Source organism: Carassius gibelio, chromosome B17 (genome assembly GCF_023724105.1).
Source record: "Carassius gibelio isolate Cgi1373 ecotype wild population from Czech Republic chromosome B17, carGib1.2-hapl.c, whole genome shotgun sequence".
NCBI classification, from domain to species: Eukaryota; Metazoa; Chordata; class Actinopteri; order Cypriniformes; family Cyprinidae; genus Carassius; species Carassius gibelio.
In genome coordinates this window covers 24,138,485-24,164,954 of record NC_068412.1, presented here as the reverse complement: position 1 = coordinate 24,164,954, position 26,470 = coordinate 24,138,485, and positions in this window count along the sequence as shown.

Below are 26,470 nucleotides of genomic sequence, written 5' to 3'. Positions count from 1 at the left end.
ATTAAAATTAAAAAAATTTACTTCAATTATTCATTAATTCATCATTAATTAAATTGCATTTAATTGTTAGATACTAAGCATGTTTATCTGTCTAAATGGTCGAAATAATTGGTCTACTGTTCATAAAGATCTAAATGAAGAGATCTAAGCAAATTGCAGCTGTCTGTGGCATTTAGAATTGCATGTACACTGCTTATACAACATTTTAATGTAAAGCCTTAGACAATTTAATTAAGGTGGACTCAAACAACCTCATTTGTGATTAAAATAAAGTTTTGCATGAATACAGAATTAATGAATTAACATTAATGTAATGCTGAAAATAGAAATATGTTCCAATCTCCTGTTAAATAATTACAGAACTTGGGTCAGTTGGATCACACCCCTTGATGGCAGGGGTGGTGTGATATGAAACATGTTCCTTTGAGTCACTCAAGGTAAAAACTTCATTTCCTCTGGACTCAGTGTCAGAGGGGCGAAACTGGCCGACATCCTGTCAGTTTAGCCCTCTTTAGACACAAAGCGGCTTTGATCCCGAATCATGGGCGTTCCAGCACGACTTCATTAAACGGCACACGTCTCACCAGCAGCTCTCCCCCTCTCACATTTCCCTCTGAACTTAAATCAAAAGCCTCGCTAGACTTCCAAGTGCCAAGTGTGGAGCTATGATAGAAATCAGACCGAGCTTTCCTCACACTAATGTCTTTTGAAGCTTTTAGTCTTTTGTACTTGTATTATGCATATATGTATTCACAATGAAGTGCTCTTTTTTTTCTTCTTTGGGAATACATGATCTACTTTGGAATTCAAATTTAGATTAAGAATTGAAGTGCAATTTTAATGACACGCTCTTGAGCGGTTTCACAGACCTGCTTTGTGAGTTTACTGTAACTAGAGCATGAGTAATTGTTGTAGATAAACATTTTTAAACCAAAAACAACAATGTAATTTATCATTTTGGCAACAAGTAATAGTTATTTTTAGGGGAAATAAAAGGTCAGAAATGTAGTTGCTTGCCATATCAGGGAACAATCACAGTCCTTATTTTGATAAGCAAAGCCGTGTGACTAAAAGAAAACCAGAAAACAGCAACTGAATGAGACCTAAAGGGCAATTAACTGTGCTAAAGTGAGTTCCAACCTGGCAGGCCGAGGATAAATACAGAAAATATCCGGAAATCACTTGCTCAATGATGCTTGCAATTCATCAGTCATCTCAAGTCACCTTCCACGGGCTCTCTCAATCACCTACTATCACTTTTCAAACCAACCAAAGTGAAATGTCACAACATATTTGATACATCTGTGGTATTCACATCTTCACACAGAAAAAGACACAAGGATTATGTAAAACAAATGCATTTTTTTTTTTTTTTTTTTTTTTTTTGCTTTTCCTAATAAAATGAAGCTTATCCACTTGTAGTGAGACTAAGAGACTAATATCTTTAGTTAAAGATGAAGTAGATTTATTTTAATAGGTGGCTTCTGTTTTTTTCTTCAAACCATGTCTCATTGAGTGTTTAAAGGTACGGTATATGTGCAGAAAGAAATGTTTGCATCAGAATCACAGGAAGCAGATGAGTAAGACTGAGATACAAGTTCAGCATTTACGGGTAAATCTGCACAAATCCTGCTATTAACGATGGGGTAGAATCCGCACTGATGAATACTACATCAAATATTCTTTGGAAACACATAGTTCTTTAATATTTGGAACAGGCAATGAAAAAAGATCAAAAACCTGAAACTCCATTAACGCAGAGGGTGACTGACAAAGACTACGAGAAACATCAAACCATTTGGGTAAAGAATAAAATCTGGATTGGAAAACTTGGCTGTGAATGAAATATCAAAAGAAATGTTCAAGTTAGTCTGTTGGATACAACAGAGCAGAATTCATTGTCGGTTATTAAGGACACATTCTCCCATAAGACAGCGCATGTTGTGGGAGTCCAGGGTGAGATGAGCGGCATTACTTTAACTCGGTTGTCTGAGGAAATGAAGGGGAACCGTTTCAGATCTCTGAACTGATTAGGCTGTTAAAAGAGAACTGGATTCTGGGATTTCCAGAATGTCTTCAAACAGTCTGAAACACCTTTTTCCTCTTAAAATTACAGTGTAGCGGTTTAAGATTTAGAATAGTAGAATAGAGATTGAAGTCACAAATTCAAAGTCTAATTGATTAACTATGGCTGTGGGGTAAGCTGTGCCACCTTTTTAGAGTAAGTTTTCATCAAAGCAAGTAAAAACATGTCAGAGGTTAAAATAATACAAATGAAATATTTTAGGATTTCTGCTATCAAGGAAAATAAGAAATTAATATAATATACAGCCATATAAATAAGACCTAAAGGGGTCATTCACGCAAAAATTACAATTCTATCATGATTTACTCAACCTCAAGTTGTTTCTTTCTTCTGCAGAACACAAAAGAAAATATTTTGTAGAATGTTCATGACCAAACAGTTGATGGTAGTCATTGATTTCCATTGTATTTTACTGTTGCTATTAGTTGAGCCACTGGCCCACTGGCCCGAAGCATTCATCCAATAGCTATTATTTTGGAAAAAATTAAATGGAATACTTCATTTAACACCTTTTGGTTGAATAAAAACATAACAAAACCTTAATCTTCATAATTTACCAGTTACATATACAATAAAACATTTAAATCATGTTCTACAAAAAGAGTGTGGTAAGAAAGCCTCACACTGTATATTGGCCCCATCTTTTTTTTTTTTTTTTAGTAGCCCAATCTTTATCATTGATTTCACAATCCCAACTTAATCAATATGGTTTTGAACACCCAACCCAAAGATTGATCTAATACTATTAATAGCAGAGTTTTAAGTTCATAAAATTCCAATATAGATCAAATTATATAATTTATTAACCGTGTATTCATGCATCAGTCACTACATGGTCATGTGACTCTGCACTGGGAGTTTGACTCCTAACCATATGGACATATGCTCATGTTAATGTAGAGGAGCGAGAAGCATTTAACCGTAAATCCCCTCAAAGACCTTCGTTTGACATCAGAACATCCAGGGAACCAGTTCTGCTCATCACGTCTTCATCAGTACATGTGATGTTCTCATGTACCTGTCAGAAACCTGACTATTAATATATGTGCAGCTTCCAGGACTTTCACCCAAAGGATCTCTCAACAGCTGGACACATTGCTGTGGATTTCTATGCACTGAAATTTACATGAGGTTTTCCATTGGGTTTTGCTGGTTGATCTGCTGCCACAATGCACTGGGAAATTTATCTCAGCAACACTGGGCAAGCCTGCAGGATTATTAAACCATGTTAGGCATGTTATTGCACATCTCATCATTTCTAAAACCTCCAGAGAAATGCAGCACTGATGGATGCTCAGAGAAACAAATCGGTGCAGGAAACCAACGGGAGTAAATGTTTAGATAATACCATACACATGCATTATATAATGAATCCCTCCTATAATAAATACACAGATTTTTATATATTGCTTTTCTGCTTTCAAGACAATAAATTAATTAGATCTTCAGCATTTCACTAAAGAAAATCAGGTTGTTTGCCAACACAAAACTCAACACTGTGATGCTAGAATTTTGTGGACGGTTGTCAGGTCTGAATGTTTATTAAATGCATCTAGGTGGTTATTAAGGTTTTGGGTGGTTGCTAGGTCAATGCTCACTAGCCAAAGTCAAAAGAGCCCATGTCCAAGGTTAAAATTTGACTCACTTTAAGGCCATTCAAGATAGATAAGATAAGATTTGTTTTATCATCTGAAGAGATGAGGTGGAATTCAGCATTACAGCACTTGCTCAGTGCTCACCAATGGATTCTCTGCAGTGAATGGGTGCCGTCAGAATGAGAGTCCAAACAGCTAATAAAATACACAATAATACATAAGTAATCCACACCACTCCAGTTAAAAAAAATAAAAATAAAAAAATAAATAAATAAAACGGTCCAAAACAGTTCTAAGTAAATATGTTGGTAGATTTTGATTTTCATTCTGACGGCACCCATTCACTGCAGAGGATATCTTTACATTTTGAATGGCCTGATGGTGCTAAATGCACTTTTTTCATCTTTGTTAACTCTTCACAGCAACAGAATAAAGCATTTGCCCTTTAGGGTGTCTCTGGGGATCAGGTTAATTGTAACACAATAGGACTGTAAACTATTGATTGTCGGTCGTAATGTTGCATGCAACTTCATTCAACTTCATTATAGGATCATTACCAAGACAGAGTAAAAGCAGGTTGTCAATAGCCACACCAATCTTTAGTTTTTGCAGTACAAAGGTGCAGCACATTCTATGCACATGTACGCATGTATCACATTTCTACATTGGAAGACTATCTGAGGGACAGCATATTTGAAGCACCACAATGCATTTCAGTAAAGCCTCTTTAATGCGTTCAGAGTGAAATGTTAAATGGTTCTCTTCTAATAACAGACTTCAGTATTGGAGTTTGGTGGATTATGGGATTTAGAGTGCATTGACCCTCATGTGTATATTATACAATTATCCTCAAATCCCGTAATCTAATGAAGATGTTAAATAATCTCCCACGTGTCGGGTAAAAGTTTCATGTTAAATGTTACATTTTAATTTAACATATATATATATATATATATATATATATATATATATATATATATATATATATATATATATATATATATATATACACACATTACATATTTTACTTATATAAATAAGTACATGAAAGAAAGAAAAACAAGAACAGTCAATTTTGCATTTAAAAAAATGCACATATATTTGGGTAACCATTGAGATCTACGTAATTTTGTGTAAAATTCCTTTTTTCAATGGAAAAAAATACTGTCAACTTCTTATTTTAAATGTGACTATCACCCAAATGTATACATTTTATGATCGCCGTGATTTTGCCAAGACATGATCCTGGATCAACATTAATGTCCAAATATATAGAACCTAATTCCTACCCCTAAACCTAATCCTACCCATTATTTAAAAAATATGCAGATTTTAAGCTTAAAACAGATATTTCCTGAAAAGTTATATCTCAATTCTGATTGGTTGATTGGAATGTTGTTCCAGGATCAACAAGGATGTTGATCCAGGAATATGTTGTACTTGGTGAAATCATGCTCACCCTTCACATAGGTTTCAGTGTCACTTATTGGTCACACTAAGGAGCTATGCTGTTTTTATCTTCACTTTTCAGACTAATCCAGTAAAATCAATCACAGCCTAAACAGGCAAAACTTCATCAGACGACATGGCTGTGTCTCGTATAACATGCCCCAATAAAACTGAACAACAGTGCAGAAGCAGATGCATGACTGTACCAAGTTAGTCATTCTGACAGTGAGCTCTTGTGTTCTCATGGGTATGTATATGTTTATGACTCAACAAAAACAAGAATGCAATGCTCCTGTGATGCACTGGGGCCACCGAGGGTGCATGCGTTAGCCTTTGAAAACATTGCTCTGGCAATGCCCGTCGGCCATTCCACATACATTTTCAAAAACCAACGCTTTTCAGGTCAAATGATGTTGGAAAAACAAAACAACAGGATTAAAGTCAATGAGTTTAAGCTCCATGAATCTTTTGATCATTTCATGCTTCCGGTAATGAGAACTTACATCATGCGAACGCAGTACGAGAGAAAAAGAGTCTGTTTCAGCAAACTTTCTTCTGCTGTGCTTGGACTCACACATCAAACATTTCTCACTCCTTTCATTCGGTGTGCTTAGTTTGGAGGAAACTTCTGGCTTTGTTGTAGATTGATTGGATTAGATAGAGAACCTTGTGAACTCCTCCATCAAGATGCTGTTCTCATAGCAGCTAATTTTAGATGGATCCCCCCTGGCTTTCTTCTTTCCCTTCCTGTTTTTCTCTCTCTGCTGTATGAAGGCCAGAGAAAGTGTCAAGGTGACTTTTATTTTAAGCAGCATCAGGCAGCATCACTTCAATAAACCAAACATGCTAATAACAGTTCTGAATGTTCTATTCACAAGTAATTAAGCAAAATAAATCTCACTTGGGATCAAATAGTCTTGGTGAGACTCATAAGTATGTCAAAATAAAATAACAGTCATATTATACCCCCATATCAATCAATCAATCAATCTATCAATCTATCTATCTATCTATCTATCTATCTATCTATGCTATTAAGACATTTTGAATAGCAGTCCATTCTCATTACCAGTATAATGTACAATATTGTACTGTAGTATTTACTGTCTTAAAATACAGGTCATCCATAAGGTAATCCATTCATTGGTTCATTCATTCAACCGTATCAGAGTTCGTTTGGAAGCAGACTGAGATCACCTCTTCAGATACGGTTGTTCTGCATTCACACCTGTCCAAAAGAACCGCACCATGGGGAGAAACAAACTTGAGTTCAATTCAGCCAGACCAAACAAGACAGGTGTGAATACACCCTTACTGTCCATGTCATGTCAGATTAACACTTCATTAAGCCTCAATTGGAATGACAGTACTGTATAAACATCTCCTTGTAACATTTGACAACAGCATTTCTTGAGCCCTGATGAGATTTGGGTGAATCTTTGCCCCATTAGAGCACAAGGTGAGCACATATTCATGCACCGACACGTGCTAAATGTTTGTACGCTGTAGAGTTAGCTTAACAAAACTCCCCATGGGACGTTCACTGATCCCATTTGCATCTCAAAAGGAACGAGGAGGCACGAGTCAAGAAGGGCCGGCGAGGTTTGTCAGACAGGGAAGCGAGCGTTGTTTAGCCCAAGGTCATTGCTACTTGAGCAATCACTAATGCGACCACATATGAAAGCCCAACAGCGCCCAATCCAATTACACCCAGCTGACCGTTTTTTGCTGTGTATTATATAAAAATTGAATGCAAATATAAACAAATTGGCACCCTTCATGCACAGCAAGGATCAATGAGGGAAAAGTGGTTTGCTATGCTAATGGAGATAATCCCTCAGGAAAGCTCCACACAAAACGGCCTAGACACTTTGAATGTAGTAATAAACACTGATGCGATAATTCAAGTGTGCGTGTGTGTTTGTGCCTGTCTGACTTTAAATGCCAGTTTCTTTAAAGACCCCATAATATCAGAACTGGATGGCTTTTAGTCCATGTCTGTTAGCACTGAAGCCATATATTTGCTAGCACACTCCTGGTACAAAATGTTAACACACACACATATATATACATACACACACACACACACATATTTACAGACTTTCTCTTTCAGAAAATGATGCAGAAATTCACATCATCTGCTGCTAAACAACAGAATAGAAAAACACTGAGACATGATAAATAAATAAATATATATATATATATATATATATATATATATATATATATATATATATATATATTAAACAGTTAGAAAAGAAATGACGTGTAAAATGTAAAACCTTTTTTTATTTTAAATGCTTGTGTTTCAAAAATGAAAATCATATAGGTTTCAAAAAAATATGAAGGTAAGTAAATGATTTTCAGAATTAGAACAGATTTTTTTTTTGCTTAACTGGTTAACTGATTGTTATTTAATAAAGATTATAGCAAACCCTGACAGATTAAAAAATCTTTTTTATTTTTTTGGTAAAATCTCAGTCTTATCCGAATTTAATAGGAGAAAATTATTGGTCATCCAATCTTTTACATTTTTAACACACTTTGTTATCTTAGATAATTTAGAATTTTCATCTGGTCTTGTTGAGATATATAGTTAAGTATCATCAGCATAAAGTGGAAACTAATCGTGTATTTTCTAATAATATTACCAGGGGGCAACATGTATACTGAAAATAGCAGAGGACCTAGGACAGATCCTTATGGCACTCCATACTTTACTGATGATAGCTGAGATGGCTCCCCTTTTAAATAAACATAGTGGTATCGATTAGACAGGCAGTATCTAAACCATCTAAATCCTGCCAGTGTTGGACAGTAATGCATTTCTTAGTAACACGTTACTGTAATTTTATATTTTTTTAGTAACAGAGTAATTTAACACGTTACAATTTTCAAAATAGTAATGAGAGTATAGTTACAAGCCGCAGTCTCTATAAGTTACTGCTGCATTACATTGCTGACATAATGCAATGTTTTATAATCTAGAGATTGTAAAAAAGGATGTAGCACATGTACTGTTATAAAATATAAACGATTAACAGGTGCAAGCGTATACAGAGTTTCTAGGATATAACAAGTGTTTGCGTGCCCACGAACCTCTCATTATAAAATTATGTATACATTATGAAAGATTTATTATGCACATATTTTTAGTGTTATAAAAGAAATTTGTGAGATTGCAATGAACTGGGATGTCTTTTAAAGATTATAAATGCAGCGCTCTTTGCTGGCATTCTGCAATAACAATATATGGATGCAGCAGCAGCTTGCTTTAGTTAAAAATATCAGTGCTATGTGAATGCTGATGCTTTAATAATATTAAACAAATATTTATTGGGAGCATGTATGCTGAGATTTCATAGATTTCATGGAGAAAAAAGTAAGGTAAATATTAATGTAACTAATTACTCGTTAATTTTCAAATAAAGTAATCAGAACAGTAAAGTGTTTACTTTTAAAAGAAGTAATCAGTAATTTGATAATTTTATTACAAAGAAAATAAATATCCTGAGCATGTTTTGCTTAGCATTAGTTACATTGTGTGCAAATTCTGCAAGTCAATGTAGACTAAGAGGTCTGTGCAGGATGTATGGTATGTGCCATCCTCCACAGCCTCTGTAATTACTAGTATTGTCTCCTTTGTTCAGGTAAAGGTGAAAATGGTATTATGGACATTAGATTATTACTATGATTTTGAGCTCATTTAAGGATGCTGTGACACCAGTTCTCAGCAGCACAATGTAATCTATATATAGACTTTTGTAAGCTATTATCACTTCTGTGTCTGAGATAAAGCCTACAAAGATGCCTTAGACGACAGGAAGCTTTTGTAGCTACAGTGCAGTAAATTAGAATGATTATGTTGCAGATGTCTGGCCCAGGTCATCATGTACTATTACATAACTCACAGACAGGTCTTAAGTCTTGACAGAACATGAAGGTGAGCTCCTTATAGAGAAGACCTCCGGTTCAGTCCTCTTCTACTTCTAAATAATATTACATCTCTCATTAGCGAACATTGTCATAATAATGGCAAACACACTACTATACATTCTGAACGTCTCGGTTACGTACGTAACCCTCGTTCCCTGATGGAGGGAACGGAGACGTTATGTCGACCGACAAATGGGGTCTCACTTGGGAGGCCAATCATCTCTGATTTTAAGAGAAAACGCCAATGAAATTGGCAAGTGGATTAACACACCTGAGCCACTCCCCGTGCCAGCGGGTATAAATAGGGCGACAGGTGCATCCACTCATTAGGTTTTACGCTGAGGAGCCGAGAACGTGTCCCGGCAACAGCGAATGGTTCAAGGTTGTGGCATGGGGACATAACGTCTCCGTTCCCTCCATCAGGGAACGAGGGTTACGTACGTAACCGAGACGTTCCCTATCTGTCGGTCACTACGAGTTATGTCGACCGACAAATGGGGTCCTATGGAAAACGCCATAACCTGAACCTCGTCACAACCCTGAGGCGCTGCAATTGTTGACAAGCCTTGGCGTGCCACAAAAGCTACGCTTAAGGTCGTAACCTTCCCAAAGCCCCAGCGCAAATTCACTGACCTTGGTACCGAAGGGGCCAAAGGGTGAGTACATCGCTGCTGGAGAAGGCCATGCTGCTGTTCCGCCCACATAAAGTAAATGGAAGGGATTTCAACCTTCAGTGAAAGATAGCTTCAAATCTTCCCTATTTGTTCTTTCAGCTGGCAAGACAATGGGGAAGCGAGCCTTTAGGAAAGGCCGCTACGGAGACCACATCCTACCCGTAGGGAGGTGACATGTGGATATACCGATATGGACTGACCCAGGGGGCAGTACTACATATGGAAAGGGTCTCTGAGGCAGGTCCTACCTTGGAGCAGGGATGGAACGGCTGCCAGAAGAGACAGAGCGATCTGTCAAGGGAAGACACGGGTTTGCCAAAAGGGAAACCTTACCGTGGAAGAAAACACATATGGGATTACCCGTAGGGAACCCAGCCATATGGACACCTAGCCCAGTACAGGGGCTGACCGGCTCCGGGCATGCTAACGCCAGTACTGGGCCTGGCGACAGACTGCTCCGCCAAGTCTGACGCCGAGGGTGCTGGAGGATGCTCGACCAGGGTACGCCAACCGGGGAACTCTACTGGGAGAAGAAGGTGCTCACATCCCCATGTTAGGGGGAATGGCGCAGCAAGCGAGACACCCAGCCAGCCCTTCCCGCCAATTACCTGTTACCCAACACACGGGAGGAAACTGGCTCTACACGGAGGTTGTAAAACCTCGCAAAGGTGTTAGGTGTCGCCCAGCCCGCAGCTCGACAAACGTCTGCCAGAGAGGCGCCGTGCGCCAACGCATAGGAGGAGGCCACACTCCGTGTGGAGTGGGCCCTCACCCCCAGGGGGCACGGCTCGCCTTGGGAATGGTAAGCCAAGGTGATGGCGTCCACTATCCAGTGGGCCAACCTCTGCTTAGAGACAGCCTTCCCCTTCTGCTGACCTCCAAAGCAGACCAGGAGCTGCTCAGAGCTTCTGAAGCTCTGGGTGCGGTCCACGTATATGCGAAGCGCTCTTACGGGACACAGCAACGACAAGGCTGGATCTGCCTCCTCCAGGGGCAGCGCTTGCAGGTTCACCACCTGGTCTCGGAAGGGAGTGGTGGGAACCTTGGGCACGTATCCAGGCCGGGGTCTCAGGACAACGTGAGAGTAGGCCGGCCCGAACACAAGGCACTCTTCACTTACCGAAAATGCTTGGAGGTCCCCGACCCTCTTGATGGAAGTGAGCGCGATCAGGAGCGCTGTCTTGAGAGACAGAAACTTCAGCTCAACCGAATCCAGCGGCTCAAAGGGACCCCTCTGAAGTCCCGCCAGGACAATAGAGAGGTCCCAGGAGGGAATCAGGGGTGTCCTAGGAGGATGTAACCTTCTGGCACCCCTCAGGAACCTAACGATCAGGTCATGCCTTCACAGGGACCGGCCGTCCACTGCATCGTGATGTGCTGCAATGGCAGCCACATACACCTTCAGGGTGGAGGGTGACAGCCCACGCTCCAGCCTACCTTGCAGGAAAGAAAGCACGACTCTGACCGGGCATCTCCGGGGGTCTACTCGGTGAGAAGAACACCAATTCGTGAACAGACTCCACTTCAGAGCATAGGCCTGCCTCGTAGAAGGGGCTCTAGCCTGAGTGATAGTGTCTACCACCGCTGGGGGCAGATCACTTAGGTCTGCCGCGTCCCGTCTAGAAGCCACACGTGGAGGTTCCAGAGATCTGGACGCGGGTGCCAAATGGTGCCAAGCCCCTGAGAGAGAAGGTCTCTCCTCAGGGGGATGCGCCAGGGAGGGGCTGTCACGAGGAGCATGAGTTCCGAAAACCAGGTCCGGGTGGGCCAGTAAGGCGCAACCAACAGGACCTGTTCCTCGTCCTCCCTGACCTTGCACAGTGTCTGTGCGAGCAGGCTCACTGGGGGAAACGCATACTTGCGTAAAGCCCGAGGCCAGCTGTGTGCCAGTGCATCTGTGCCCAGGGGGGCCTGGGACAGGGAATAGTACAGCTGGCAGTGGGAGGACTCGTGGGAAGCAAACAGGTCTACCTGGGCTTCCCCGAATCGACTCCAGATCAGCTGGACCGTCTGGGGATGGAGTCGCCATTCCCCGGGGAAAGTGAGCTGTCGTGAGAGCGCGTCGGCTGCACGATTGAGCTCCCCTGGGATGTGGACAGCGCGCAGCGACTTGAGCCACGTCTGACTCCAGAGGAGGAGATGACGGGCGAGTTGAGACATGCGACGTGATCGTAACCCGCCTTGTCGGTTGATGTACGAAACAGCCGCAGTGTTGTCCGTGCGGACCAACACGTGCTTGTCCAGCACTAGCGGACGAAACCGTCGCAAAGCTAGATGCACTGCCAGCAACTCCAGGCAGTTGATGTGCCAAAGCAGTCGAGGTCCTGTCCAGGACCCTGAGGCTGCCTGCCCGTTGCATGTCGCGCCCCAGCCCGAGTTGGAGGCATCTGTTGTGACAACAACGTGCCGGGACACTTGTTCTAAGGGCACGCCGGCCTGTAGAAAGGCAAGGTCCGACCAAGGACTGAATAGGCGGCGACACATCAGTGTGATGGTGACACGATGTGTACCGCGGCGCCATGCCCATCTCGGGACTCGGGAGTGTAACCAGTGCTGAAGTGGTCTCATATGAAGCAACCCGAGCGGCGTGACTGCGGCTGCGGATGCCATATGCCCCAGGAGCCTCTGAAAGTGTTTCAGCGGTACCACTGTCCTGCCTCTGAAGGAACTCAGGCAGTTCAGCACTGAGTGGGCACGCTCGCTGGTGAGGCGTGCCGTCATACTCACCGAGTCTAACTCCATACCGAGATAAGAGATTCTCTGCACAGGGGAGAGCTTGCTCTTCTCTCGGTTGACCTGAAGCCCCAACCGACTGAGGTGCCGAAGCACGAAGTCCCTGTGATCGCACAACTCTTCTCGGGACCGGGCCATAATGAGCCAGTCGTCGAGATAGTTGAGGATCCTGATGCCCACTTCCCAAAGTGGGGCAAGGGCGCCCTCCGCGACCTTCGTGAAGACACGGGGGGACAGGGAGAGCCCGAAGGGGAGGACCTTGTACTGCCATGCCTGACCCTCGAAAGCAAAGCGCAGGAACGGTCTGTGAAGAGGGAGGATAGAGACATGAAAGTACGCGTCTTTCAGGTCGATCGCTGCAAACCAGTCCTGGGGCTGGACGCATTTGATAATGCGTTTCTGCGTCAACATCCTGAACGGGAGCTTGTGTAGGGCCCGATTCAAGACTCGCAGATCCAGGATAGGTCGAAGGCCACCGCTCTTCTTGGGCACGATGAAGTAAGGGCTGTAAAACCCCGTCCTCATCTCGGCTGGAGGGACCGGCTCGATTGCATCCTTCGCCAGGAGGACAGCAATCTCCTCGCGCAAGACAGGGGCGTCCTTGACTGCCACCAAAGTCTCGAGTACGCCATTGAACTTGGGGGGTCGCCGGGTGAATTGAATCGCATAGCCGAGTCGAACCGTCCGGATGAGCCAGCGTGACGGGTTGGGCAGCGCAAGCCACGCTCCCAGATACCGTACAAGTGGCACCAAAGGGACAGTCGACATACCCGCAGTGGTGCAGCGATGGGGAGTCGTGCCGGAAGGCCCAGAAGGCACTGCGTCCTGGGTCATCGCAACCACACTCCTCGTGTTCCCGGAGGAACTGGCCAGAGACGCGTGGAGAGGCGTTGCGTCTCCGAACCGCGACCTCTTGGCCGCTGGCGAAAGGGGGCGTCGTGGGTGAGAGTGAGGAAGCTGTGCGTCGCTCATTGTCAAGCCACGAGCCTTGCAACTCGGAGGAAGGAGAATTTGCTCTTTAATTGAAAATGTGGGTACCACTGGCCGTCCGGCCAGTGGCGGAACAAAACAAAACAGAAGATTCTCCGCCCGGCCCTCCTCCGGGGGAAGGAGTGGCGCTGTTGCCCGTGTCAGGGCCGCTTGGTCGACTTCTTGGAGGACTTCGCAGCCGGGAGTGACACGGGGGGCGCCGCTCTCCTGCGCGGGGCTCGACGTGCCGGCCTCGAAGAACTCTCAGCACGGGGCGGAGCTGGCGTAGAGGACGCAGGGGGGCGCCCACGGCGACGAGCAGGCTGAGGCGCTACCCGCGACGGAACGGTGGCAGCCGGAGAGACACGTCGGGGCAGGATGTGCTGGATGGCCTCAGTCTGCTTCTGTACCGCCGAGAACTGCTGGGCAAAGTCCTCAACAGTGTCGCCGAACAGGCCTGCCTGGGAGATGGGGGCGTCGAGAAAGCGCGCTTTGTCCATGTCCCTCATCTCAGCCAGGTTCAGCCAGAGATGCCGCTCCTGGACCACCAGCGTGGACATCGCCTTCCCGAGGGACCGCGCCGTGGCCTTCGTTGCCCGTAAGGCGAAGTCGGTCGCCGTGCGCAGCTCCTGCATCAACCCCGGGTCGGTACCACCCTCGTGCATGGTTTTGAGTGCCTTGGCTTGGTGTACCTGCAGGATAGCCATGGCATGCAGGGCAGAGGCAGCTTGGCCCGCAGCACTGTAAGCCTTGGCAGCGAGTGCGGCCGTCAGCTTACAGGCCTTGGACGGGAGGCGCGGACGATTCCTCCAAGTGGCGGCGTTTTGTGGGCACAAGTGCACCGCAACCGCCCTCTCCACCTGGGGAACCTCTACGTACCCCCTGGCTGCCCCGCCATCGAGGGTGGTGAGGATGGAAGAGGGAGAAGAGCGGCTTCTGGCCGTGAAGGGGCCGTCCACGACTTCGTCACCTCTTCATGCACCTCCGGGAAGAAAGGCACCGGAGCAGAACGAGGTTGTGAGCCGCGTCCCGCGCCGAGAAACCAATCATCCAGCCGTGAGGGCTCGGGACTGGGCGGTGTAGTCACCTCCAGTCCGATACTCACGGCTGCCCGGGCAAGCATGGCCGACAACTCCAAGTCCGATTCGGCAGTAGCGACAACACCCGAGGGGGGCAGCCCCGCCGAACCTTCATCCTCAGAGGTCGATAACCCATCCCCCGATGCAGCAATCGACATCTGGTCCTCGGGCGGCGCACCGAAAGACACGCTGGGACCGCTGTGAGACGGCCCAGCAGAATCAATCGGCAGCTGCACGGGACAGTCGCTGCGTGAGGAGTGAGAGGTCCGTGGGGCGTGGCCCGGCGGAGAAGCTCTCACTGTGATCCTCAGATCTCCCAGAGCGCCAGCCGGCGGCCCTCTGCTCGAGCCAGAGAGACCGGGACGGGTGGCGACAGAGGGGTCTGCTGCACTCCCCTTGAGGAGTGAGAGACGCGATCGCAGCGCTGCCATGTTCATACGCCCACAGTAGACGCATGAATCATCCACGAGCGCAGCCTCAGCGTGTTGGACGCCCAGACACTGCAGACAACGCTCGTGACCGTCAACCGAAGACAGGAAACGACCGCATCCAGAAGGACACGGACGAAACGGCATCTTGAAAAAGACGCGAATCGTCCGTGATTTGCTCTTTTAGAACTGTCTCTTTTAGCCGAAGCGCCCAGGGGAATCGCCGACTCGCAGGGACACCGCTGCAATGCGCCGTCACACCGACCAGGAACAGTTAGAACAAAACAAAGATGATGGCTTTGTAGAGGTTTCTTCATCCACTACTCGGCTCCGAAGCAAAAATCTAATGAGTGGATGCACCTGTCGCCCTATTTATACCCGCTGGCATGGGGAGTGGCTCAGGTGTGTTAATCCACTTGCCAATTTCATTGGCGTTTTCTCTTAAAATCAGAGATGATTGGCCTCCCAAGTGAGACCCCATTTGTCGGTCGACATAACTCGTAGTGACCGACAGAGGGAACTGCAATTAGCCTTCTTTGTTGAATATATTTGCAAATTGAAATGTGACTGGTCTATTATCTTTCAATTACTGGTTTATATTTCACCTATTTTACACTAAATCGGAAGCACTAGAACCATGTATGCCAATTTTTGTGTGTACTAGTGAAGAAAAAATTTATAAAATGGTGTAAAACCAATGTTGTCTACAGTAGTTGACTAATCTTGACAAACTATATATCGTTGGAAAGGTCCAAGTCTCCCAAATATATATTTTACCAATTGTTTTTGTTAAACATTATGTAGGAAAAGTAATAGATGAATTTATGACAAGAGTGCACCCTCAGAAATCTACATTACAAAAGGAGTTTTGACCTTTGTTTAAAAAAAAAGACTTCCTCGTTGCCTTTTTCTCTATCACATTTTAGAAATCATCAGAAGTTATATATCACTTGAAAACATAAAATCTCAAAATTCATCCTTTAAAACCCATTTTAAACATTGCATTACCATGTAAATGGTACATCAAAATCATGTTACAAAATGTTTTCAGTCATGAATTATAAAAATTTAGGTTTGTATCATGCACATTCATGTCTATCTTCAAAAACGTGAGTGACAGTTAACAGGTTAATTAACATTCATATTTTAAATTCATTCACTCAATTCATTCATTCACTGATCTGGATACTTGACATAATACATTCCTATTGATTTATTTAAAAAAAAATTAAAGTAAAATGATTAAAATCATAAAATTATATTTATACAAATACATTTTACCAAATAAATACTTTTCTTTTGGGGGCATTTTCACAGCTATGAATGATGTTACACAACAAGATGGTTTGCATAAAATCTTAACACATTCACAAAACTTGTATGCAAATATCTGTGATTATTGCAACTATGATACAAGGATCCTGAATCTATAAATATGCACTTAAATGTCAATATGTGAAGAGTGGAGCTGTGCATGTACATGTGCCCCTCCTGTACATGTGTGTGTGTTGTAGCGTTTTATATAATACATGGTGATTTAAGGCCTTCTGTTTGTTTCCTTGTGATAAACTGCTGCCCAAAGCCATAAAAATTACCCTCATCCATCTTGCGGTGAAGCAAAGCTTTGCAACAATGCAAAATGGAGCTGCATAAAACGACCCACAGTCACCGTGTTTGTGTTAAATATAGAGCCTCATTCACTTCTTCATTTACTAAAAAACTCATTAAGCCCAGCCTGACAGACTGCTGTCCACCAGCATCCACCGCACCGAGTCACGAGCAGATGCCGCGAGGGCAAGATATCGCAGTGTCAGCCTGGGGTTAAAGGTGTTGCTAAATGTGTATGGATGAGGGCAATTACTGAAAATCTCAATACCATCGTGCATTTATTAAAAAAGTGCAACACTATTGGGACATAAAAATTCAATCGAATTAGGACAATCAAAAAAAGAAATTGCCCCTTGTTTGCATCGACATACAAATGTTATCATATCATCACCTGAAAATTCACTGCTACTAATAAATATATTTAAATTAAATATCTGAAGAAAAAAAAACGGAATAAACAAACAACTAAAGAAATATGTATACACCACTTATCTGGGACATGCATTTAATTTGTGTTTTTATTTTTTATGAAATGAAATTATATTATGTTATATTATATTATATTATATTTTTGCAAAAGAGCATGCACAGATGCATACTTCAAAAATGTAGTATACCATTTGAGGACCTCAGGCATACTATTTTCAGTACATTAATTCTAATCTTGCTCTCTGTATAGTATGGTTGCAAAATGCTCTCCAACTCCACATGCAACATCCTGCATGGTCAGAGCTGGGAATAAATGGCTAAATGAGGTTATTTAACTCCAAACATGGCTAGATATCCTCTATGGGGTCAGTATACCTACAGGGACCTCATGCATGCCAGCAGTCACATATAAGGCTCTGGAACAGTGTAAATAATTCACAATAATGGTCTTGGTGTGTCTAAGACAGACTGCCGTGACTGGATGAAATATTATGGCCAACATAATTAAGCCATCAGTGCACTTGGTGAATTGGGGGTTGTTTGCCATCTTCCTGTCAGGTCATGTGATTGGAGAGGTGATTGCTTTGTGATGACATGAGTTTCCAAAAAAGACTGATTGAGTGATTTTAGCTTTAGTTTACTGTAGCTGCTCTCGGTCGTGAGTATAAAAACAACCAAATGCATTTTCTCTAGTGACCTCGGTGCATACAAGCACCATAACACAGGAAAAAACAAATAGATCAGTATATACACAATACAAAAACTGATTATGCATGAGATCGATATCTAAATACAACTGAAATATAAATGATGCACAATATAGTGCATTAGATAGATTATTACTTTTAAAACAATTTTGTAAATTAAAACGACCAATCATCTAGAAATAGAGGCATTCTGTAACAGTTTTCTCACATGTCCTAATCATATTATAATAAATAATTAAACTGCTTAATTACATTTACATAAATATTATACATAAACAAACACATTTTCTAAATAATATTTATATTTTATTTAATATTTAGAAAAAAATAAATTGCGTCTACCATTCCATTTCACAAAGAGGAGGGGAACAGGTATAAAAATATAATAATATAAATAAATAAACATTGCACTGAAGTAATTTAATATAAATTCTTAATTTCTAATTTGAATGAGATTTATATATATATATATATATATATATATATATATATATATACACACACACACACATATACACACATATATATTGTTTTTATTTTTGCATTGAAATGTAAAAACAAGTTCATTTGATTAAATAATTGTAAAAATTACAAAAATATTTACATTTAGTAAAATAAAAAAATGTAAATGTGATAAAATTCCATGTAATATAATTGGATATAATATTAAAAAAATTATATTTAGCCCATGGCCATCCATATTAAATAAGTTTGAATTTTGGCCTATCATATTAAAAAGTTTGGGCACCCCTAAAAATACATATAAAATGAATTAATTAATAAATATCCTAATTTTTTATATTTATTGAGGGAGTTGTTGTATAAAACTCAAGGCTAGGTACTAAAAGATCACCTATTTGATCCCGGACTATCACCACTGTGCCCTTAACAAAAAAAAGTGAACTCCAGAAATCGTCCATGTAATCGGTTTTTAGACACTGTCCTGTGGTAATTATGGCTTAAAAGTCTCTGAAACAAAATCCTAATTGCATGGCAACAAATAAATAATGCTATAAATAAAGACTGTTATATTCTTACTCTAAGATGAATATGTTGGGTACTATATTTCAAATTAAGTTAAGCAGTGTACCGTAACTTCTCACTATAGTCAAGAACAGAAGATCAATCAAATCAGGGAGTAATATATTAGCTAGACGAAGCTGGACTACACAAGTGTGTTGATTTAATTAAACAGCTTTACCACAGTCTATAAACAGAATTAGCACATAAATGCTTAATGTCACTTTTTTTCTGGGGGGGTGCACATGCAAAGCCATTTTATGAAGCACCACCAGTTTTAGATTATCTCCAGAGAGAAGCACTAACCTGCTCAGCTACAATGCAGTTAAATATGAAAAATTGTGTTTAAGGATCATGCATAATTGCACATTAAAATGACAACACTGAAACCTCAAGGCAGCATGTAAAACAATGTTAGAAGTGTTTGTTTGTTAAATCTGAACTCTGGTGAAAGTAATGCCATGCCTCGCTTTCAGTATATGACATGTTAAAGGGGGGGTGAAATGCTATTTCATGCATACTGAGTTTTTTACACTGTTAAAGAGTTGCTAAACATGGACAAAGTTAAAAAAATTAAGTTGTACGTTTCTGTTCCAAAAATACTCCTTTCGGTTTGTCACAAGTTTCTGAAAGTTTTTTTCGAGTATGGCTCTGTGTGACATTAGATGGAGCGGAATTTCCTCATATGGGTCCTAAGTGCGCGCTCTTCTGCCGGAAGAGCGCGCGCTCCTGTATAGCAGAGCAGAGAGAGGCTGTGCACAGACAATCACTCATCACAGCGAGAGCGTCGCGAAATGTCACAAAAGAAGTGTGTTTTTGGTTGCCAGGGCAAGACAACCCTGCACAGATTACCAAAAAAAACAGCATTAAGGGACCAGTGGATGGAGTTTATTTTTACAGAGCATCAACGGAGTTGTGCAAGTGTTTGTTCCCTGCATTTCGAAGATGCTTGTTTTACAAACAAGGCCCAGTTTGACGCCGGATTTGCACATTGTTTATTTCTTAAGGATAATGCAGTCCCAACGAAAAAGGGTCACGATTGTGTGTTGGAACCGCATGCGTTGAGTAAAACTGCTTCAAATATCTCTGTGTTGTTAACTTAACTATCGGCGCGTAAGCACATCAAGTAAACAACATGTGATGTTGTCATCAAACTGCACTTTCCACATGTACAGCTTAAAAAAAAAAAAAAAAAAAGATGACAAAGTGGAACTTAGTCATTGTCCAAAACCGCTAAGCAAATATATACAGTTTCAGTACATACCACATAGAGACGTCGTTGCTGCTGCTGCTCTTGTTAAATTTCAGCCTCTGGATCTGATTCTGGATCATAAATATATGCTGAATCTGACTGTTAGCCATGGTTTGTTTTGGATGATGGTTTTTTCCTCACGGTAATGTCTCAACGCAAAAGCCTACTGGCGCTCGTGATTCTTTAGCTCCGCCCACACGTCACGCCTCCAGCCGGTCGTGTTTTTCCGGGAAAAATCGGTACAGACTAACTTTCTCTTATGAATATAATAAAACTAAAGACTTTTTGGAGTTATGAAGGATGCAGTACTACTCTATAGGTACTCAAGATTAACAGGATATTGAGTGAAAACGAGCATTTCACCCCCCCTTTAAAAACGATTTGGGCATATGCAATCAAAAATTCACAATGTGTTCATGATGAGAATTCATCTGGTCATGTGTTAGTTGGCCTCTTTACTGAATGTTTGCCTCTTTATAGCCATTACAGTCTATGCATGCTTATTAGATTTGCAAACACTAAATAATGCATGGTGGATATTTCAGCATAAGCAAACAAGTCAAGCCTGTGCTAGCAGCTCACAAATTGCCATCACAAATTAATTAAGCACGGGTCAACAGCAGAGTATCTCAGAGGCATTTAACAACTAGAGGTAATATGCCTATACTGATTGTTCTCCAATTGCAGACAAAATGATGAAAGATGCTCTAACAATGTAACAGGACAGAAGGGGTGTAGGATTTTAGGATGTCGAAAAAACAAATACACGTAACAAGTTAAAACATATAGATAACACTGTTACTGAGTCAAAAATCTCCCTAACAAGTCTGCACTGAAATATGTGAAGTTGACCTTGCTTTGCGTGTTTTCCAAAAATATGTATTCTTTAAAAGAGGTATGTTTTTTGTCAACTATTTCAAAACTAAACAGAAAAGTGTGGGGAAATACAGAAAAAAAGTACAAATAAATAAATAAATATGTGGGACACAGCAACTTGTAAAAGGAAATAAAAATAGAAAAATAAAATAAAAACTAAAACATGATGCAAAATATAATATAAAATATAATATTAAATAAAATTACTTTATTAAAATACAAAAAAAAAATATATATATATATATATATATATATATCTAAATGAATGAATGAATGATAAATTAATTAATTAAATAAATAACCAAATTAATAAATACATGAAAATGTGAATGAATTAAAATATTAATACATAAATGACTAAATGGCTAAATAAATAAACACTGTAATAAATAAATGGTGTGATGAATACATTAACTTATGAATTAAGAAAAAAACTGGTAAAAATGACTACAGCTAATATATGAATTAATGAAAAAAATAAACAAACAGGAATACATAAAAGACTAAATAAATGACTACATGAATTAATGAATTAATTAATACATTATTAATAAATGACTAAATTGCTAATTAAAATTAAAAAGGATTTAAAGAATTAAAAATGATGAAATTAATATTAATGAATAAACAAACTAACAAACAGTAATAAATGAAAGACTAGCTAAATAAATGGCCAAATGGCTAAATGATAAATTACCAACTAACTAACCAAATAAACAAATAAACCAATTGTACATGTCAGTCTGATAAATGCAATAGTACCTCAAGCCTGTATAGCAATAATACATTTTTATATAGTCTAATAATTTTGTTGTATACAAATGCCTTTTCCCCCTTTGATCTGCCCAGTTTCTATTCATGTTACAAATTCAAAACCTGCATATGTTCATCTTGGAAAATGAGCTGTGACTGTGGTCCACCGTTTTTTTTTCTACCTAGTAACAGGTAAACGTGGCATGAATAAATGAAACGAAGCATACCTGGCCTTTCAAGCCCCCGACAGTCAGACAGATGGATTGCGTTGCTGGGCAACAGCCATCAAAGCTCGCATCACCTCCGCCACCTCTCTGACTCGCGCTCCATCAAACACATATTCCACCGACTTATCCACCTCCCATTCTATGCATGTAGCTTATGAATGAACATTAATGCAGACATTTTTGTCAAAGGAATGCGAGTGCATTCAAATTGCAAATGTCTACAAACATTTAAAAGTTGTCAACAAGTTTCTTCTAACTGGTGTCATAACCTTGCTTCTACCTCTGAAGCGGCCCGTGGGGCTATAACAAGCTCCCATCAGCTACAGCATGACACGATTTAGTCCCATCCTTCTGACAGAGGGATTCACAGAGCTTTGAACTCACTCTCAGCATCTGAAGTCAATGCTGAAGGTCACCCTCTGTGTATACAGTGTGTGTGATCTATCAAATCAGCCATACTCTTGTATCTGTGCAATGGTGATATATCACCCACTGTTCACAGAACTACACTAATATAACAATGATCGATGCTCAAAAAGAGTTTGCCTTCAGATTCACTGCATAAGCAAACAGTAATCAATAGGCCATCTCACAAGGACAAAACAGACGGTATTGGGTTTTATAGACATTTAAGATAAATGTGAATGAAAACAGATTTATTCCTTGAGTTCTCTGGAGCACTTACAGTCTCTACCCAAAATAGTCTCTATTCAAATTCAAATGGAGCACCCATTTAATGTTCCTGGACCATCTGATGACATTACTCAAAAGGACAAGCACAAATCTGATTTGCTGGATTTGCAAAATTATACATTTTTAAATTTGATTTTATATTATATTTATTATTATGTTTAACTGGTTTTCCCCTCCTAATCCCCTCCTAGAATAACTTAATATATTCTTAATTAGCCCTAATACATGGCTAATATTCTAGTAATATGCATGCTAAAAAGCAAATAATAGGTTACATATTCTAAAGTGTTACCTTTATCTATGATAAAATGGAAAAACAGCAAAATGTTATATAAAACAAGTGTAGTTTTCATAGTTTTTTTCCCCCTACATTTCATTTGCAACAACTTCATTGTATATAAACATGTTGTCATGCTTCACAGGGTCGGGGAGCAAGGAGACACAGGAGATTTCTTCAACATGGAACTTTAATTCAAAGACGTGGAAAACTCACAAAAGACATTTAAGACCAGACGCTGGACTAAACACAGGGAACACTTTAAACACAACAGGATACTGTGAAGACAAGAAACACCTGGGAATCAAAACCAATGGGCAACACCAGGAATGAAAACAATTGACATGAGCAAAAGACACAGGACAAAGTCTGACTAGCTCCCCTCCATGACCTCACGCCACCACATCCACAGGGGAGGCGGGTGTTCTGGAGGTCCCTCAGGACAAACACAGGACAGTACCCATGGGATCTGTACCCATTAAAGGTGCCATGGTAGATCAGGAGACTCAGGCGGCCATCCCTGGGCTTAACAGGGGTTCAGGAGGCCTCCATGGGCTATGCTCTGGGGCATGGGCCAACACCCTTCTCCTCACCCCTAGTTTCCTCTTCTGGATCAGGATGAAAATGTATGGTCTAGCTGAGGACAGAGATGGTACTGGGAGGAGTTGGGTGGTCAGAACATTTGGCTGGGTATGTGGAGGGCCCTGGCAAGGGGTGAGCCTCGGTGGTTTTCAGGAGGGACTGGATGATTGCTCAGAACCATTTATACCTCAAGTTTAACTCCATTTAAATAAAAGCCCCAGCCGAAAACAGACACAGGATGGATTCATTTACATTAAAAACTGTAATATTTTTAAATATTAATAAAAATGTAACATAACTGTTTACTTTTTTTAATATATATCTAAAATGCATTTCAGGCAAAGCTGGTTTTTCAGAATAATTTCTCTAGTCTTCAGTGTCATGATCCTTCAGAAATGCTCAGCAAACATTTCTTATTATTATCAATGTTGAAAATGCTAACTATTTTTGTGAAAACCCTTTTTTTTTCAGGATTCTGTGATGAATAGCTGAAAAACCCACACTGATCAACGATTAGCATATGTGGAATGAACCTGGATAAACAAACTACGGTTGATCACTTTACTTGTCTTTTAGATGAGTCCCTCCAACTAACAATTCTAAGTCGACTACACCTCAAACAACACCTGAATGACTGTCTTCAGTGACTGCAACCAATCACACACACTGGATTGAAAAAAAAGTGCATCTAATTCAGTGCCATAAACTTTACACCTCTCCGTGATCTATTCATCGACTTTGACCTTTACGTCCATCCCCAGGAGAGAAAACATGCACAATAGTAAACTCAGTCTATCTAGGATTGAGCAGCACAGAAGAGAGAAAACACGGCACAGTCGCGACTGAAATCCTGGATCAAAACATACCGATGGAGCCAAAAGTCACAACAGCAATTAATCAAGCAGTTCATTTCCATCCAATCATTAAGAATCAAATAAAGATTCTGACAACTACTTCTCAAAGCTGATTAGAATAATCGATTTTATTGGCTGTTTGTTGCTTTGCAAGAATTATTTCTGTTTTTCTTTTATGTGTGAAAAGTAATAGCCTGCCTGATCAATATTAATGTCTAATCTAATGGAGTTCAAATACGTGAAACATTTCACTCAGTTCATGAAAAGCCATTGAAACACCTAATGACACTGCATGAAATAACTCTTCTCTGACTTCTTTAAAAATCTGTACAATCACCTGAACCCTATTTCTTAGGAAGTTATGTTTGGCATCGAAGGAGCTGTTTTGCTGAGCCAAATGACAGTGTGTTTCTAATGGCATATTTGTGTTTTTCATTCTCATCAGAAAGTCCCTCTGAGGACCATCAGGAGCAGCCAAAAATAAGAACGTTTGAAGATGTTTCGGTAAAATCACACACAGAGTAAACGGGATGGCTCCCTGTTGAGTGTGGATAATGACGGTGGTCTGCTTTTCCATTCTGCTCAATAATGACCACATTTATCACAGAGGACAAACTTTGAAAATGGTCCATCAGAGTGATCCTCTGAGTTTTGCGAAGTGCACGCACACACACACACACACACACATACACTGTTAACGCATCATTTCTTTCTTCTGCAGTTCCCTTATAAACACAAAATGTTATAGGATAATATTGTTCTTATATATTATAGGCATGATATATATGAACAACATTAATTGTATTACTTTTTTTCAATGCTACTTAAGGCTGGTTCGCACTGGTTTGATGCTGGTATAACTCATGGAAAAGTACTACTTTACACTTAAGCTGTATTTATGATGAAGTGAAGCTTCCTGTTTAAGCTACACTGAAAATCTTGCACTTATTCTTCCTCAGATGACCCTCATCTCACTCCCATTTTTTGACGGACACGATAATGGAAAACAGGATTGTCCTTGCTAGAAGGTAGCAAGCATTGTGCAAAATTCAGAAAAAAAAAGAAAATACTTATCTCTCAAATGATTGGGGATTGGGGTTTAGGGTGAGTAGAATGTTTTTTCTTAAATAAATTAATACTTAATGCTGCAATAATATGGTTTAAAATAATTAATTTCAAATAAATGCTTGTTTCTTTTAACTTTCTATACATCAAAGAATCTGGACAACTGTTTTCAATCTTGACAATAATAAAAGTAAATGTTTACTAACTTCTGTAGGTGTTATTTTTAAATACTAATAGAACTAAAATTTCTCAAAATATATTAAAACTCCGTTCAAAATTAAATCGAATTCTTTAGTTTTCACAACACAAAAAGGGTAAAATGACAATAATGAAACCTTGACAAATATCATAAGAGACTTCTTACAAGTTCCTTCAATATTTTCTCTTTATTGCCAATAGCACCATGTTTGAATAGCAATTTTCAGACAGTGAAAGAGTGCATTGAAATAGCCATTAACACAACATTACCTCGCATAATTCATACATAAAGCCTTGATTGGTTGAGGAGTGATATTGCATAATGGAGCTGGTGACTTTGTAAGCTGGTGAAGGACAGAGAGAGAAAGAGAGAGGTAGAGCTCCTTATTTCTGCTTGATGAAGCACACATATACCAGCTGCACAGAAAATAAGCATCTCTTCCTCATATAGTGTGAAACTAAGCAAATAAGCAGAAAAGGCCTGTGTCTGTCACGGATAAGTGTGTGTCTCAGTGTTAATTGGGGATAAAGGGGCACATTTCGAATCACAGATGAATGCACACAACAAATTAACACTGTCTGAAGAATAATATCTGCTTTATGTCTCTTTAGACATATTTAGTCTGGTGGGGGGTGATGTTTTTGGGGGTCTTGGTAGAAAAGTTGGCTTTTAGGTCTTTCGGCTTATGCTTAAACACATCTGATGTTGTATTTAGAAGTATATAAAACTGGTTTTACCAGAGTACTGATATCAGTTCACTTTGCTTCAACACAGCATGTCGAATGTGGTATTTGAAACAGCCCGTTTATAAAAATAAAATAAAAAATGATATATAAGCTGGTGCTGCCAGGGTCAGCAGTCTAGTCTATAACTAAAGTATTCGTCTAACTTCTACTTTCATAATCCACAGAAAACACAAAGCTATACAGGTTTGGAACAACAAGAGGGTGAGCAGATGATGACAAATTAAAATTTTGAG